Source organism: Leptosomus discolor, chromosome 7, assembly GCF_034619465.1.
Source record: "Leptosomus discolor isolate bLepDis1 chromosome 7, bLepDis1.hap2, whole genome shotgun sequence".
Taxonomy (NCBI): domain Eukaryota; kingdom Metazoa; phylum Chordata; class Aves; order Leptosomiformes; family Leptosomidae; genus Leptosomus; species Leptosomus discolor.
Genome location: NC_141397.1, coordinates 22,256,937 through 22,274,446, shown reverse-complemented (window position 1 = coordinate 22,274,446; position 17,510 = coordinate 22,256,937). Strand labels below are relative to the sequence as shown.

At 50.9% G+C, this 17,510-nt stretch overlaps 2 long non-coding RNA genes across 2 annotated transcripts; both read left to right on the top strand.

Annotated features, from left to right (window-relative positions):
- The first annotated feature begins 6,173 nt into the window (after positions 1-6,173).
- On the top strand, positions 6,174-7,483 carry LOC147415091 (uncharacterized). The gene is made up of 3 exons (XR_015183568.1): positions 6,174-6,211; positions 6,725-6,788; positions 7,300-7,483. It is a non-coding gene; the product is annotated as an uncharacterized LOC147415091 (long non-coding RNA).
- A 5,968-nt stretch (positions 7,484-13,451) lies between these two features.
- On the top strand, positions 13,452-14,757 carry LOC147415090 (uncharacterized). The gene is made up of 3 exons (XR_015183567.1): positions 13,452-13,483; positions 13,997-14,060; positions 14,574-14,757. It is a non-coding gene; the product is annotated as an uncharacterized LOC147415090 (long non-coding RNA).
- The last annotated feature ends 2,753 nt before the right edge of the window (positions 14,758-17,510 follow it).

The window sequence follows — 17,510 nt, the reverse complement described above, 5'->3', positions numbered from 1 at the left end:
GTGCTACGCTATCTAATAAATCCTTCCCTTGAAGAGAAGTTAATTTGTTCAGGGTCTACAAAGCTCTCACCTCACCTGAGCCATGACTTTAAAATAAATTTTCATGAACTGAAATGCTTTATAAATTAATCTCTTTTTCTGTCTGTTTCCTGTGATTTATGTGGTCTTTCGCCTGACAGATATGCTTCAGTAGGATCATCTCACCCAAATGTAAGTATTTCATAGCAGTCACAGTGTTCTAGTACGAAAGGTAGAAAGACTGGTGTTTAAGTTTTGGGTGCCGATTCAGACAAGTTTTCCCCCCAGTCACAGCGTAGACAGTCTTCCTATTCAGTTTTTCCGAACCATCTAATCTCAGTACACTGTGAAGTAAAGTATCCACTAGCTCACTTTTCAACAACTTTGGAAACTCAACTCTCACCGTACATAGATCTACACGCAGAGGAAAGCAACACATAGCCTGCTGCTTAGCACTTTTATACTCAGAAGAATCCATCAGACTATAAAAAGCAGAAGTAGCACAGCACTAGTCTGGGTCCTCTTAAGTGACCAATAGCAAATGCCTGTTAAAGTATAGTAACATAAATAGTAACAGTTATTAGGCAAAATATTAAATTTGCTATGAGAAAAATAATTGTCTTTTTTACATTGAGTGGTATCCATGAACTGTGATGCTGTCATTCTAATATATAGAACATATAACACAGCAGCCCCTACAGAGATGTAAAAATACAGTGAAATTAAGGGTTTTTTCACCGATTCCTCCCATCTACTGCTTTTATATGCTGCACTATATTTTAACATATTTTACTATCTAGGTTTTTTAGCAATGCAATCATAGCTCAATATAAACAGGTGTCCTGCACTTCCTTTTCTGGAATATGTTTATTCTGTGTGCAAGGCACTATATAACTTTGATCTACTTTCCTGGTTTTTACCCCGAGGCACAATCTACTTTTAAAGAACGTTGCCTGTTCTAAAATAACATTTTTACACAAAGTTTTATACCTTTCACGAGACGCCTGAAATATACTTTCATAATTAAAGATCTATGTTATCTAAGGCATTGACAGAGCGAAGATGAACTGAGCGCTCCCATCATGAGTATTCTGGCTTGAACAACTCAAGACGGCAGCCCCAGCAGGCGGGGCAGGACAACTGCGTCACTCCTCCAGCACATGCGGGCGCAGCGCGGCAGAGCCGGGCAGAGTCAGATAAATAGAGTGGGGCACACCACTCTCCGGTGAGGATGTTGGGGCAGCGCCTTGCACTGCACTCCCGCCTCTCCTCAGGAATGCTCCTGTCGGGAATCTCCGCTGGACACCCTGCCCTTCGCCGCGCTCCCTGTCGGCCACACCCGACCCACCCCACAACGCTGAGGCATCACATGGCGGAGCCGGCCGCCCCACCCGCACGCGCAGTTCGTCCCGTGGCTCCACAGGCTTTCGAGGCCAAGCTGCCACATGCCAAATGCGGCCTTAGGGGAGCCTCGGTCAGGTGCTGAGCCCGCCCACCCTCTCCTGCCTCCCCCGGTTTGAGGCCAGCCGCTCGCCGAGGCGTGCTGCAGAGCGCTGCCCTCTTTTCCCCCGGCGGGCACCGGACAGGCCCGTACCGCTCCCCACCCCTCTCTCCCCTGGTACGGCGGGCAGGCCCATTCGCCTCCCCACCCCTCTCGCCCCCCGGCAGGCCCGTTTGCCTCCCCACCCCAACCGCTCGCAGCCAGGCTCCGCATGCGCCATCAACATTTAATGGCCGCTCGCCGCCCACCTCACGCTGCGCCGGGATGGGATGGGGATAACAGTGCAGCAGCAGGATGACTATTCGTTGTCTCAGGTTCCTGCGGCAGTTCAGGCCACGCAGTACAGAGTTTGTAGTAGGCTAACCTCTGAAATCATGATAATCTCCAAAATTACCTGGGACTTGTGTTCTGAGTTTACGCTGGGCTTCTGCTCCTGGAGCTGAGATCTTGGTACCAAGAGACGTAGGCTAAAGCTTTGCTCAGGAATATCTCCAGGAGATGAAAATGAGTCTGCTACCCTATAACCGTAGTTTAAGTGGTATAGGAGACATAGTTCTTGCAGCCCAGAAGAATTCATCAGGCCTGCACAATAATCATCTCACACTTTAAAATCAGTGCTGAAGTAATTAAATTGGTCAGTCTAGCAACTCATCCCTGTGGTTAATCAGAAGGTTTCCATTTCGTTACAGTGTACCTCCTGTTTCTCTCCTGCCAAACTCACACTATGAGGAAATGGTGTCTGCCTTTGGAGGTAAAGGGTACTTTGTTAAAATGCTGGAAGAATTGTAGAATGCTCTGAAAGCAAGCATGACTGACAAGCAAACACTTCCTCTTATAAATGTAATGGTTGGTCCACAGTCTGAGAGAAAGAAACAGGTATGTATGTTTTCTGTTTTCTGCAAGGGTCATGTAGGTGAGCCTCTGGAACCTTCAGGAAGTACCACTTGAACCGCAGACAGTGCAGAGTCAGCTGCAACAGAGAAAGATTGTCTTTGGACCTGGGCGATAGCAGAGTAAGTGTTTTTACACTGGCCATCTGCTTTCCTTGTGGTTTTGGGTTGGGTTTAGTTTTTCCCATTGGTTCTTATTAATGCAAAGTGTCTGTCATGACTGTTTCCAGGATTTATGGTTGTTCCTTTTTGTTCCTGACAAAAGGAGACAAAACATTTTTGAGCAGTCTGTCTTTCCTGTGGGTTCCACCTGGTAGTTAATACATATTTGTATCCTGTTCCTCTTACTGTTTGTCCATTCTGATACAATTTTATTCTGGGGTGTTTTTTCTTTTGCTTCCAGGAATTTCCCTGGCTGACTCGTTCTAACCTGTAGTAGAAGATGAAGATAATGGTGGTGCAAGGCAGTACATTAAGAAAAAGTAACTTGCTTTCCAGAAGTGGAACTGGTACAGATCTATGTCACATAAGCATTGGAACAAACTGGGATTTTAGAAGTGCTATTAGAGGAATCTTCAAATGCTAGAATTACGTAATTGCAAAATGAAAAAGACACCTATGAAAGTATACCAGACCTTCTAGCAGAAACACTGATGATAAAATTATATACTTTTTCTTTCAGTCAGAGTTGTACCCATCAAGATTTGTGAATTACAATTTTGGATGTTCTGGACAACGAGAGTGAGCTGACAGAAACACAGAATTCTTTGGCAGTCTGGAATTATTGTGGCTTCATTTTTAACTGACCACCAGCATGCTACTTGTTAGAGACTCTGTCCTGTAAGGACCAAACCAAATCATCTTGTTGCGAAAAAATGCTGATTGGCCTTGTTATGCATTGAAGCCCATTGGGTTCATAGTCACTTCATAATTTTACAGGTTGCTTTTTCAGTTTCTGGGGCAGGTAGAAGTAGTGTATTAAAACCGCAGACTTACTCAAGGGCTGAGTTTCTGTCTGTTGCATTTGTTTTCATTAACTGGGACTTCTGGTGCGAAAACTTTGCTGTTTCTTTCTGAAGCTGATATCACCTGAAATAGAAACACTGCCCAAGCCATTGTGTTTCCACTCGATGAACGCTACTGCTGGTATCAGGGTAGCAATTCCAGGTGAGGCAAGAGTAAGAATTATGCGGTGTATATTATTTCAGTCTCTAGCCACTGCATAACTTCAGGTACAAGTTTTAAGATTTTTTTTTTTTTTTTTACAAATGCGTTCCTCAAAAAACTGAAAATATTTTATATTCCCAAATACTTATGGGATCTTCTCCAGTGGCTGCAACATGAAGTCATATTCATGTGGGCTTTCACAGCAAGAGCAGCTGCAGTGAATAGAGAAGAAAGAAAGAAATCCTTTGTTATTGATTGCTGTTGAGATGACAGAGGGAAGGACTCCTCTCTGCTCTTAGACCGTTGGCCTTAACTACCTGGTGCAGAGCTCTCTGAAGGGAGCAGAAGCTTTCCTTTGGCTTCACGAGCCCATGGGAACAGCTGGAGGAATTGTCTTGGTTTCAAAGACAGGTGTCTGCGGAGGAAGGCAGGAGCCTCCCTTGAAATGGAAAGTGCAACCCCCTTCCCTCCAAATTATTATAATTTTGAAATTAACGGGCCTTCAGGCAAAGATATGGGGAATAGGAATAACGGTTCTTTACTAATATATATATACACAAGTCAGGAAAAAACAAACAACCCACTGGTTTACACTGACAGAGTCAGAAATACAACCTGACACCCTGTTAGGGTGGCAGTAGCAGTCCGATAAGATGATGGCTGCAGTCCTCCTGAAGCGATGGATGTAGTTCTGTGGAAGCAGCAATCAGGTAAAAGAGTCTGGTCTTCCTCCGAAGGTCCAGTGGTAGGTAGGTAGCTCTTGTCCTCTGGAACTCCAGTGGGGTGAAAAGCTCCTCTGGGAATCCGGTGGAAGAAGGCTGCTAGGGTGTTCGAAATCTCAGTTTTTATTTGGCATGGACTGCTTGGCTCCTTCCCCCCCCCCCCGGGCGGAGCATCTCACAATGGGATGGGGAGTCGTGAGGCAGTTCCTTGATGGGCCATTACCAGGAGATAGTCCAGAGGGGGGAGGCAGGGAGCACCGCCCCAACTGGTCTCAACAGCTCCTGAAGATGGTAATAGAATACTTCTTTTTCCTTTTGGCACATTTTACACTGTAACCTAGGACAGGAATGCACTGCTTGACTGAGCAAGCTCACAGGTGATCGATCGCTTTAGGGGCCTGGAAGGCACACGTCTGTCAAGTTTCTCACACCGTGTAAGACTTGCTCTGCTACATGACGCTTCCCCTCCTTAGGATTGTCTCTACCACAGGCCCCAGTGCCACAGAGGTCAGAAACAAAACCAAGTGCTTGCAGCTTGCCAGGGCCTGGCTTGCTGCCTTGTAATGAGAGCTTTCCTTTGTGATGGCCTAGCGGTGGTCCCACTAAAAACTAGTGCGTTGATGAACTACTGCTACGTCATGATGCAGAGGTCCGTTCAAATAGAATTCCCAACATCTCCTTTCGAGTCTTTTGCGGCAAGTGGCGTGTTTTCCACAGCAGAGCGTTCGCCTACAGAGTGTTCACCTACAGAGCCTTCCTCTCACGTTGGCTGAGAGCCAGTTCAGGTCAACCAGGCTCAGACTTCAGAGTGATGGAGGTGCTGTGTCAAAAGGAAGGAGAAGGTTGACAAAGCATCCATTTTTGATCGGGGTTCTCCTCTGAAAAAAGGGGATAACAAAACCTCTGCCTAGGCATGGACTGCAAAGCTAACTCTAGGGGAGGGGGTTAACTCTGAAGCAGCCCTGGCTGCTGTGACCCGTATTACAGTTGTTAAATAGGGGTAACAGGACGGTTGTAGATCTTGTAAAGTGTAATTGCTGGCCTGTTTCCGAAAGAAGCAAATCTTAGTCACCAAATCTGCTCCTCTCCAGTGACTTTGGATTCCCCTGGCCCTTTTCAAAGGGACTTGGGCTTTTTACCTTCGATGATACTAAAATAACATGACGAAGGGAGACATCCCCTACCGGTAAGTGACCGGTTTGGGTCGGCTGTGAAGACGGCGAAGCCCCTTCTCCCGCCTCTTTCTCTCTCTCTCTCTCTCTGTCTCTCTCTCTCCCCGAGGACGTGTCCGTTCCCGCCCCGCAGCCGAAAACCCCGTCGGCAGCAGGAGGACGGGGCCGCCTTCCCCGCGGGCCCGGCACCTCCTCCCACCCCCCCACTCCGGGCGGACAGCGGGTCGCAGGGCGACGCTGCCCTCTGCCGGCCCGGCCGCCTGTCGCGACAGGGCCCGGCCGCGCTGCCGGGTGACAGCCACTGTGGCGTCAGCAGCAACCGGCCCTCGCCCGGGCGACGCGGCGGCCCTCGGGCTCATTCTGCCGGCGGCTGCCCGAGGGCGGACATGGCGGCGCGGCAGCTGGCGGCGGTGGCGCTGCTGGCGGCGGTGGCGGCGGCGGTGGCGGCGGCGCGGCGGGCGCTGGGCCCCGGCCGGGCCCCGCCCGCCTCCTCCTCCCCGGCCCGCTCCTCCTCCCGCTCCTCCTCCCCGGCCCGCTCCTCCTCCCGCCGATCCCCGGCTCCCCCGCAGCCCTGCCCCGCCGCGCCGCGCCCGCCTCTCCCGGCCATGGGGCGGCGCTGGGCGGCGGCGGCCGTGGGCCGGTTCCTCTTCGGGGGCGGCCGCCGCACCGACCCTCCCGGCGGCGGCCGTGGCGGCGGCGGGGACGGGGACGGGGACGGGCCCTGTGCGCCGCGGCACCCAGGTACCGGCGAGGGCGGCGGCGCCGAGGGCGCGGGGCCGCCCGGCTGCCTGGGCAGCCTCTAGCCGGGCGGGCGGGGGGCTGGAGGTGGGGGCTGAGCGGCGGGGCCTGCCCCCGGGGCCGGGCCTGCCGCCGGGGCTCCGCGCAGCCCGCCGCCGGCGGGAGCACCGCAGCCGAGCGGTTGGCCCAGTTGCCGTTGGACGCGGGTCTCGGGAAGCGGCGGCTGCGAGTGTCTCGTTGCGGGCTGGGGCAGTTCCCCGGGGAAGCAGCGTGAGCCAAACGGCCCCTTCCCTGCGGTGCCCCGGAGCTGCTGCTGGCGCGGTGCCGTGAGGAGGAGGTCCCGGGGAGCTCGCTGGGTTCAGCTCCCGGAGAGACCGGCTCAGCGCAGGGGGGAAAAGCCGCCTTTTCTGCTCAAGCTGCTGATCGCCACCGCTGGAACGGTTCCACTTGCAGCTCATGTTGATGTGGTGTGGTTTCACATTTTAATGACTTAATGGTTTTTCTTTCTGTTGGAAGGCACCGTCATGGGACCAGGCGGCGATGGACCCATGGATGCCGCCTGTCCGTCGGCCGTTCAGAGGTAATGCAGAGGACATGATCACGAGGGGCAGGCTGGGACATACAGTAAGAACCGTGGAAAACACTGCTTCGCTTGGTTCTCTGTGGTCCTGCTGGCATGGGAAGAAAGCGATCCCTGTTTGGAACCTGGGCTGGGCACTCGACGCTGGTGGTGTTATTAGCAAGATGGGGTTGGAGCTGCAGGCGGGAGGACAAGGAAGGAAACAAAGATTTCAGGACTTGTCAGAGCCCCTGGGACAGCATTATGCCTTCGATTCTTTTCCAAAAACTTATAGAAAAACATAGCCCTTTCTTTTTTTTCCTCTTTTTTTCTTCTTTTTTTTCCTTAATTTTGCTATGGAATGCAGCGCACGTTCATTTATATGGTAAGATCGTCCAGTTAATTTTGTTAATTTTCACGGTAGCGGGTATTTGAATGTGACTCGACTCAAAGTAGGCAGTAGCCTCTGGTGGTTTTGTTTTGGCCATGTAATTTCACCTTCACCTGTGGTTTTCTTTTTTTTGTTTCCTAGTGAATGTGTGCTGGAGGAGCAGCGTTAGCCAGCTGTCGGCTGAAGAAATACAAGAGTTCACAGCAGAGAGATTCACGATCGGCCGCATTCCAATTAATCCCCCACCCCTAGAACTTTTACATGGCTTATAAGTTATATTTATTTTGAAATGAGTTGAATAATAAAATGTTTGCATTTGAGCTAATTTTTGTTTCCTCTCTCTGTCTTCTGCGTTGATAAACTCGCAGGTCGAATCACAGAATGTCAGGGCTTGGAAGGGACCTCGAAGGATCATGCAGTCCAACCCCCCTGCCAGAGCAGGACCACCTAGAGTAGGTCACGCAGGAACGCATCCGGGCGGGTTTTGAATGTCTCCAGAGAAGGAGACTCCACCGCCTCTCTGGGCAGCCTGTTCCAGTGCTCTGCCGCCCTCACGGTGAAAAAGTTTTTGGTTTTCCTTATGTTAATGTGGAACCTCCTGTGCTCCAGCTTGCACCCATCGCCCCTCGTCGTGTCACTGGCCGTCACCGAGAAGACCCCGGCTCCATCCTCCTGACACTCGCCCTTTACCTGTTGATAAAGAAAAGCTTTTTTTTTCCAAAAGCTCAAAAGAGAACTAACACTGCATTTCTCGTAGCTTTCAAATGAACTGATACCGCGATATAATAGAAATTACCCTGACATAACAGACATTCTGAGTTTGTAATGATTAGGATTTTTTTGAGACAAGGGAGTGCACAATTCCCGTCTAAAACCAAGGCGAGTGAAACCGGTACTCAACTTTGTTTATAGAGCTGATCTGCTTGATCCTGCCGTGGAGTTGCATCTGAGTGGAAGGAGTGTTGGATGAAACTACGTGAAAGAAATCAGTTTCAGAAATGAGGCAGGAACAAGGTATCTCTGAAATGTCCTCATTTTATTTCAAGGAGGGAAAAAGTACTGGTGTCATAAGGCTGGGGAATGCTGACCCATGTGGCTTTAGCCAACTGGAGGTTTTCCTTCAAGGCCAGAGCACGGAGTTAAAGGTATTGAACAGACTCAAGACCCCAAACTCAAGAGGAAGAAAACGCCGGCGCCTCAGCTGAGGGGAAGGTGCCATGGAAGAGGTACTGAGTGTAATATACTGAGACCCACCAGGAGAAGTTAGTGTTTAAATCAGGCACAGTTCTGGGTCTTTTTCTTATCATGGCTTTCAGGTCAATAAAGAACACTTGACATTTTGCTGCACCTGTTAGGGGTGGCCCCCATCAATCGTGAGGCTAGTTCCTGTGAAAACTTCCCTTACAGGAGCAGGAGCCTGCTTAGTTCATGGGGTTGGGAAACCCAGAGGTTCAGGCCAGCAGCACGTGCCCTCCTCAAAGAGAGGACGTGGGCGTGCGTGAAAGGAGTTGGAACCTGGGACCAACCAGTGGGACAGGAAAAGTATTAGGGAGACCTCCAACCCCGCCCCCCCCCCCCCCCCCCCCCCGGGTGATTTAACTGTGGGACCGCAGGCGAAACCAGCAGCAGCCACCACAAAGTGGCCAGGTGTAAGGAACAAGTAAGGCTTGTTACAGTCGCAGCTCCTCACAAGATCATTTAAGGTGTTGAGTACGTGTTTCTGCAGCCTCTTGGTATGCTCAGCTTGCAAGCAGGTTTAGTTTGCAGTGAGTGCTAACTTTTCCAGAATTATGTTTCCTTTCTAGTCTGCAGTGAGTTCTGTGGACTGTCTGCCCTGTGAACCTTTGGGTGTCTCTGCTTCCCTTCAGTTGTTACGGCCGTACGGCGCGTATCCGTTTTGATGAGGACTCGGGTGTGCCCTTGGTCGGCCAGATTTGCTTTTAAGCACGCGCGCAAGCTCCCAAGTACATTTAAAACAAGCAGCAATGCATCTTCAGGCCTGCCAGTCTGTAGCCAAGAAACCAGCGCACGCTGGCTGTAAGCTGTAGTAAAAGTGCTGTTAAGAAATGTGAGGGACTTCTGCCCTGACTACGTCATTCCTTTCCAGGTTGGAATCAGAATCCCCGTAGCAGCTCTTCTGATGCCATTTAAAGAGCCTGTTGGCTGTGCTTAGCAGAGAAAAGGGTGCCTGGCACTCCCCTCCTTAGTGGTGTTCTGAGGTGAGACCAGGTATCCGAGCTGACAGCCTTTATGACATCAGGCAATGGGACTTCTGCCCATTTATTTCCTTGTAACTGGGTGTTGTCCTGAGTAAGAAACAGCTATTCTGAAGGAGACGTTTGCCGTTTCTTTGGATGATTTGACTGAAACCAGGTGGACAAGGTTTAAAGAGGCCCTCAGTAAAGCTGCCCCTTTCAGCTACTCCTGGCAGAGACTAAGAGAAATGAGAATTATTTCTGTGTCTGTTCTTTCCAGGAATCTCGAGGCTGCCCCAAGTAGTGCAGAAACAAGCCAGAGGAATTAATAGAATGGCAGTCTCCTCGCTTGAGTCGATACTCTAAGAAATTTTTGGTTTTCATCCATCTTTTCAAGGAGCGATAGAGAAGGAAGCGCGCTGCTGAAAGTGTTGTACAGAATCGTTCAGTTTGGAATTTTTTTACTTTTTGTCAGCTACAGGGTGTCCCAGCAATCCAACTGGGAATTAGTTGTGTAAGACCTTGGGTCAAATTGTAAACGGGGTGCAGGGAAGGGATGCTTTTGAAGACAGGATTTGAATTGCTGTATTTTGGAGTTGAAGAAGCGGAGTAGCAACCCATCTAGGGCTGTGTAAATGACCACGGACACAGGAATGCAGGATCATCAGGTTCTTCCACTCACGTCTCAGAGTTCAGGCCTGGGTTGAACAGGTCAAGCAACAGCTGCTGGAGCAGGCAAACTGTGCAGACTTTTTTCTCCATGGCTGTTGGTTAGTTTTGACATTTTTCGTTGCGATGACGTCTACTCAAAATAGGATTTTTAAAACTGCTGTTGATTCCCTGTGATAAAACCGTGGGGATCTTTCTCTTTGAACAATAAACTGCAGGTGTCACTTGGGGTTCTGGGGTTCTCACTGTGGAACAATTTTTTCCAAAGTCAGGTCCCCAAAACCCCTTGTTCTCGCTTAGGCCATTGGGGCATCTTGTAAGACTCGGAAACTGCAGTGCGAAAACTTTGCTGTGTTTCTTTCTGAAGCTGATGTCGCCTGAAATAGAAACACTGCCCGAGCCATTGTGTTTCCACTCGATGAACACTACTGCTGGTATCAGGGTAGCAATTCCAGGTTGAGGCAAGAGTAAGAATTATGCGGTGTATATTATTTCAGTCTCTAGCCACTGCATAACTTCAGGTACAAGTTTTAAGATTGGGGGTTTTTTTACAAATTTATTCCCCCAAACGTGTAAAATATTTTTGTTCCCAAATATTTATGGGATCTTCTCCAGTGGCTGCAACATGAAGTCATATTCATGTGGGCTTTCGCAGCAGGAGCAGCTGCAGTGAATAGAGAAGAAAGAAAGAAATCCTTTGTTATTGATTGCTGTTGGGATGACAGAGGGAAGGACTCCTCTCTGCTCTTAGACCGTTGGCCTTAACTACCTGGTGCAGAGCTCTCTGAAGGGAGCAGAAGCTTTCCTTTGGCTTCACGAGCCCATGGGAGCAGCTGGAGGAATGCACTGCTTGACTGAGCAAGCTCACAGGTGATCGATCGCTTTAGGGGCCTGGAAGGCACACGTCTGTCAAGTTTCTCACACCGTGTAAGACTCGCTCTGCTACGTGACGCTTCCCCTTCTTAGGATTGTCTCTACCACAGGCCCCAGTGCCACAGAGGTCAGACACAAGCTGTGTAACCAAGTGCCCACCCTTGTCATCCAGCGTGGAGCAGCAGTTAGCACGGAGTGTCAGCCTTGTGCGCTGTCACCCAAGTCACAAGCAAAAAGCCCACAGCGATTGTCCGTCTTATTTCCGATGGAAATTTCTCATTCTTCTCCTGCTGAAGCCATTAGCAACCTTGGCAGCAGCGGCAGCTGGTAAGGCAAATACCTTAAAATTAGAGGAAACAAAACGCAGTGCTTGCACCTTGCCAGGGCCTGGCTTGCTGCCTCGTAAGGAGAGCCCTCCTTTGTGTTGACCTAGTCGTGGTCCCACTGTTGCAAATCTGCAGTGGGTTAAGAAAAACTTATCTACGCAAAGTTAGGTAAGTAGAGACGTCCTTTAATAACGATGCGCACCGGGGACATGGGATCCTTCCCAAAGATGTCCGCCTGCACATTGCAATCAACAGATATTTACACAGTAAATTCATACATGGTTAATTTATACAATACATATTTAGCTTCATCCTCTCGATGATGGGTTCTTCTTCTCTCGCTTCTGATGCTAATTAGCGCGCAGCCTCTGTCCTAGTCTTCTGTTGTTCTCTTTTGAGTAGGTGGTGTAATTTGGGTAGGTGGACCGTGAGTCGGAGGTCTCGACCACTCCTCGAACTGACCATGTTTGGTCAAGGAACATGTCCCTGGCTTGCAGGCTCTTGGCTCGTACCTGCTTCGGTCATGATTCAAAGATTATACACAATGGGTACCATCATAAATCCTGTCTTGCAGACATCTTGGACTACAACATACTGTCCTTGTTTCTAACCACTAACAGATTATTGGTTAGTGAATACCTTAGGTCTGGAATTTTACAGAGGCATGCTAGCAGCATAAGCAATACAGATTTTACTTTATATTTGATCATTTATTCTATTTAAGACTGATCTACCTAAAATTATCACTAGTCACCCTTACTAATATCTACTAACTAGAATTATTGGTATTCAAATCAGAATAAAAGGAATAAGGGGTTTTCAAAGAGCATCACTGGTGCATAACAGGTTTCCACTTTCTCTAGTTTCTAAACCGCAATCACCTGGTGAGGTTTCTATGCTTACAGATTTCAAAACATGCACACAGGTCTAACATTTCAAATTTAACGATTTTACACAACACCACTAAAAGCTAGTGCCTTGATGAACTACTGCTACGTCATGATGCAGAGGTCCCTTCAAATAGAATTCCCAACATCTCCTTTCGAGTCTTTTGCGGCAAGTGGCGTGTTTTCCACAGCAGAGCGTTCGCCTACAGAGTGTTCACCTACAGAGCCTTCCTCTCACGTTGGCTGAGAGCCAGTTCAGGTCAACCAGGCTCAGACTTCAGAGTGATGGAGGTGCTGTGTCAAAAGGAAGGAGAAGGTTGACAAAGCATCCATTTTTGATCGGGGTTCTCCTCTGAAAAAAGGGGATAACAAAACCTCTGCCTAGGCATGGACTGCAAAGCTAACTCTAGGGGAGGGGGTTAACTCTGAAGCAGCCCTGGCTGCTGTGACCCGTATTACAGTTGTTAAATAGGGGTAACAGGACGGTTGTAGATCTTGTAAAGTGTAATTGCTGGCCTGTTTCCGAAAGAAGCAAATCTTAGTCACCAAATCTGCTCCTCTCCAGTGACTTTGGATTCCCCTGGCCCTTTTCAAAGGGACTTGGGCTTTTTACCTTCGATGATACTAAAATAACATGACGAAGGGAGACATCCCCTATCGGTAAGTGACCGGTTTGGGTCGGCTGTGAAGACGGCGAAGCCCCTTCTCCCGCCTCTTTCTCTCTCTCTCTCTCTCTGTCTCTCTCTCTCCCCGAGGAGGTGTCCGTTCCCGCCCCGCAGCCGAAAACCCCGTCGGCAGCAGGAGGACGGGGCCGCCTTCCGCGCGGGCCCGGCACCTCCTCCCACCCCCCCCCTCCGGGCGGACAGCGGGTCGCAGGGCGACGCTGCCCTCTGCCGGCCCGGCCGCCTGTCGCGACAGGGCCCGGCCGCGCTGCCGGGTGACAGCCACTGTGGCGTCAGCAGCAACCGGCCCTCGCCCGGGCGACGCGGCGGCCCTCGGGCTCATTCTGCCGGCGGCTGCCCGAGGGCGGACATGGCGGCGCGGCAGCTGGCGGCGGTGGCGCTGCTGGCGGCGGTGGCGGCGGCGGTGGCGGCGGCGCGGCGGGCGCTGGGCCCCGGCCGGGCCCCGCCCGCCTCCTCCTCCCCGGCCCGCTCCTCCTCCCGCTCCTCCTCCCCGGCCCGCTCCTCCTCCCGCCGATCCCCGGCTCCCCCGCAGCCCTGCCCCGCCGCGCCGCGCCCGCCTCTCCCGGCCATGGGGCGGCGCTGGGCGGCGGCGGCCGTGGGCCGGTTCCTCTTCGGGGGCGGCCGCCGCACCGACCCTCCCGGCGGCGGCCGTGGCGGCGGCGGGGACGGGCCCTGTGCGCCGCGGCACCCAGGTACCGGCGAGGGCGGCGGCGCCGAGGGCGCGGGGCCGCCCGGCTGCCTGGGCAGCCTCTAGCCGGGCGGGCGGGGGGCTGGAGGTGGGGGCTGAGCGGCGGGGCCTGCCCCCGGGGCCGGGCCTGCCGCCGGGGCTCCGCGCAGCCCGCCGCCGGCGGGAGCTCCGCAGCCGAGCGGTTGGCCCAGTTGCCGTTGGACGCGGGTCTCGGGAAGCGGCGGCTGCGAGTGTCTCGTTGCGGGCTGGGGCAGTTCCCCGGGGAAGCAGCGTGAGCCAAACGGCCCCTTCCCTGCGGTGCCCCGGAGCTGCTGCTGGCGCGGTGCCGTGAGGAGGAGGTCCCGGGGAGCTCGCTGGGTTCAGCTCCCGGAGAGACCGGCTCAGCGCAGGGGGGAAAAGCCGCCTTTTCTGCTCAAGCTGCTGATCGCCACCGCTGGAACGGTTCCACTTGCAGCTCATGTTGATGTGGTGTGGTTTCACATTTTAATGACTTAATGGTTTTTCTTTCTGTTGGAAGGCACCGTCATGGGACCAGGCGGCGATGGACCCATGGATGCCGCCTGTCCGTCGGCCGTTCAGAGGTAATGCAGAGGACATGATCACGAGGGGCAGGCTGGGACATACAGTAAGAACCGTGGAAAACACTGCTTCGCTTGGTTCTCTGTGGTCCTGCTGGCATGGGAAGAAAGCGATCCCTGTTTGGAACCTGGGCTGGGCACTCGACGCTGGTGGTGTTATTAGCAAGATGGGGTTGGAGCTGCAGGCGGGAGGACAAGGAAGGAAACAAAGATTTCAGGACTTGTCAGAGCCCCTGGGACAGCATTATGCCTTCGATTCTTTTCCAAAAACTTATAGAAAAACATAGCCCTTTCTTTTTTTTCCTCTTTTTTTCTTCTTTTTTTTCCTTAATTTTGCTATGGAATGCAGCGCACGTTCATTTATATGGTAAGATCGTCCAGTTAATTTTGTTAATTTTCACGGTAGCGGGTATTTGAATGTGACTCTGGACTCAAAGTAGGCAGTAGCCTCTGGTGGTTTTGTTTTGGCCATGTAATTTCACCTTCACCTGTGGTTTTCTTTTTTTTGTTTCCTAGTGAATGTGTGCTGGAGGAGCAGCGTTAGCCAGCTGTCGGCTGAAGAAATACAAGAGTTCACAGCAGAGAGATTCACGATCGGCCGCATTCCAATTAATCCCCCACCCCTAGAACTTTTACATGGCTTATAAGTTATATTTATTTTGAAATGAGTTGAATAATAAAATGTTTGCATTTGAGCTAATTTTTGTTTCCTCTCTCTGTCTTCTGCGTTGATAAACTCGCAGGTCGAATCACAGAATGTCAGGGCTTGGAAGGGACCTCGAAGGATCATGCAGTCCAACCCCCCTGCCAGAGCAGGACCACCTAGAGTAGGTCACGCAGGAACGCATCCGGGCGGGTTTTGAATGTCTCCAGAGAAGGAGACTCCACCGCCTCTCTGGGCAGCCTGTTCCAGTGCTCTGCCGCCCTCACGGTGAAAAAGTTTTTGGTTTTCCTTATGTTAATGTGGAACCTCCTGTGCTCCAGCTTGCACCCATCGCCCCTCGTCGTGTCACTGGCCGTCACCGAGAAGACCCCGGCTCCATCCTCCTGACACTCGCCCTTTACCTGTTGATAAAGAAAAGCTTTTTTTTTCCAAAAGCTCAAAAGAGAACTAACACTGCATTTCTCGTAGCTTTCAAATGAACTGATACCGCGATATAATAGAAATTACCCTGACATAACAGACATTCTGAGTTTGTAATGATTAGGATTTTTTTGAGACAAGGGAGTGCACAATTCCCGTCTAAAACCAAGGCGAGTGAAACCGGTACTCAACTTTGTTTATAGAGCTGATCTGCTTGATCCTGCCGTGGAGTTGCATCTGAGTGGAAGGAGTGTTGGATGAAACTACGTGAAAGAAATCAGTTTCAGAAATGAGGCAGGAACAAGGTATCTCTGAAATGTCCTCATTTTATTTCAAGGAGGGAAAAAGTACTGGTGTCATAAGGCTGGGGAATGCTGACCCATGTGGCTTTAGCCAACTGGAGGTTTTCCTTCAAGGCCAGAGCACGGAGTTAAAGGTATTGAACAGACTCAAGACCCCAAACTCAAGAGGAAGAAAACGCCGGCGCCTCAGCTGAGGGGAAGGTGCCATGGAAGAGGTACTGAGTGTAATATACTGAGACCCACCAGGAGAAGTTAGTGTTTAAATCAGGCACAGTTCTGGGTCTTTTTCTTATCATGGCTTTCAGGTCAATAAAGAACACTTGACATTTTGCTGCACCTGTTAGGGGTGGCCCCCATCAATCGTGAGGCTAGTTCCTGTGAAAACTTCCCTTACAGGAGCAGGAGCCTGCTTAGTTCATGGGGTTGGGAAACCCAGAGGTTCAGGCCAGCAGCACGTGCCCTCCTCAAAGAGAGGACGTGGGCGTGCGTGAAAGGAGTTGGAACCTGGGACCAACCAGTGGGACAGGAAAAGTATTAGGGAGACCTCCAACCCCGCCCCCCCCCCCCCCCCCCCCCCCGGGTGATTTAACTGTGGGACCGCAGGCGAAACCAGCAGCAGCCACCACAAAGTGGCCAGGTGTAAGGAACAAGTAAGGCTTGTTACAGTCGCAGCTCCTCACAAGATCATTTAAGGTGTTGAGTACGTGTTTCTGCAGCCTCTTGGTATGCTCAGCTTGCAAGCAGGTTTAGTTTGCAGTGAGTGCTAACTTTTCCAGAATTATGTTTCCTTTCTAGTCTGCAGTGAGTTCTGTGGACTGTCTGCCCTGTGAACCTTTGGGTGTCTCTGCTTCCCTTCAGTTGTTACGGCCGTACGGCGCGTATCCGTTTTGATGAGGACTCGGGCGTGCCCTTGGTCGGCCAGATTTGCTTTTAAGCACGCGCGCAAGCTCCCAAGTACATTTAAAACAAGCAGCAATGCATCTTCAGGCCTGCCAGTCTGTAGCCAAGAAACCAGCGCACGCTGGCTGTAAGCTGTAGTAAAAGTGCTGTTAAGAAATGTGAGGGACTTCTGCCCTGACTACGTCATTCCTTTCCAGGTTGGAATCAGAATCCCCGTAGCAGCTCTTCTGATGCCATTTAAAGAGCCTGTTGGCTGTGCTTAGCAGAGAAAAGGGTGCCTGGCACTCCCCTCCTTAGTGGTGTTCTGAGGTGAGACCAGGTATCCGAGCTGACAGCCTTTATGACATCAGGCAATGGGACTTCTGCCCATTTATTTCCTTGTAACTGGGTGTTGTCCTGAGTAAGAAACAGCTATTCTGAAGGAGATGTTTGCCGTTTCTTTGGATGATTTGACTGAAACCAGGTGGACAAGGTTTAAAGAGGCCCTCAGTAAAGCTGCCCCTTTCAGCTACTCCTGGCAGAGACTAAGAGAAATGAGAATTATTTCTGTGTCTGTTCTTTCCAGGAATCTCGAGGCTGCCCCAAGTAGTGCAGAAACAAGCCAGAGGAATTAATAGAATGGCAGTCTCCTCGCTTGAGTCGATACTCTAAGAAATTTTTGGTTTTCATCCATCTTTTCAAGGAGCGATAGAGAAGGAAGCGCGCTGCTGAAAGTGTTGTACAGAATCGTTCAGTTTGGAATTTTTTTACTTTTTGTCAGCTACAGGGTGTCCCAGCAATCCAACTGGGAATTAGTTGTGTAAGACCTTGGGTCAAATTGTAAACGGGGTGCAGGGAAGGGATGCTTTTGAAGACAGGATTTGAATTGCTGTATTTTGGAGTTGAAGAAGCGGAGTAGCAACCCATCTAGGGCTGTGTAAATGACCACGGACACAGGAATGCAGGATCATCAGGTTCTTCCACCCACGTCTCAAGAGTTCAGGCCTGGGTTGAACAGGTCAAGCAACAGCTACTGGAGCAGGCAAACTGTGCAGACTTTTTTCTCCATGGCTGTTGGTTAGTTTTGACATTTTTCGTTGCGATGACGTCTACTCAAAACAGGATTTTTAAAACTGCTGTTGATTCCCTGTGATAAAACCGTGGGGATCTTTCTCTTTGAACAATAAA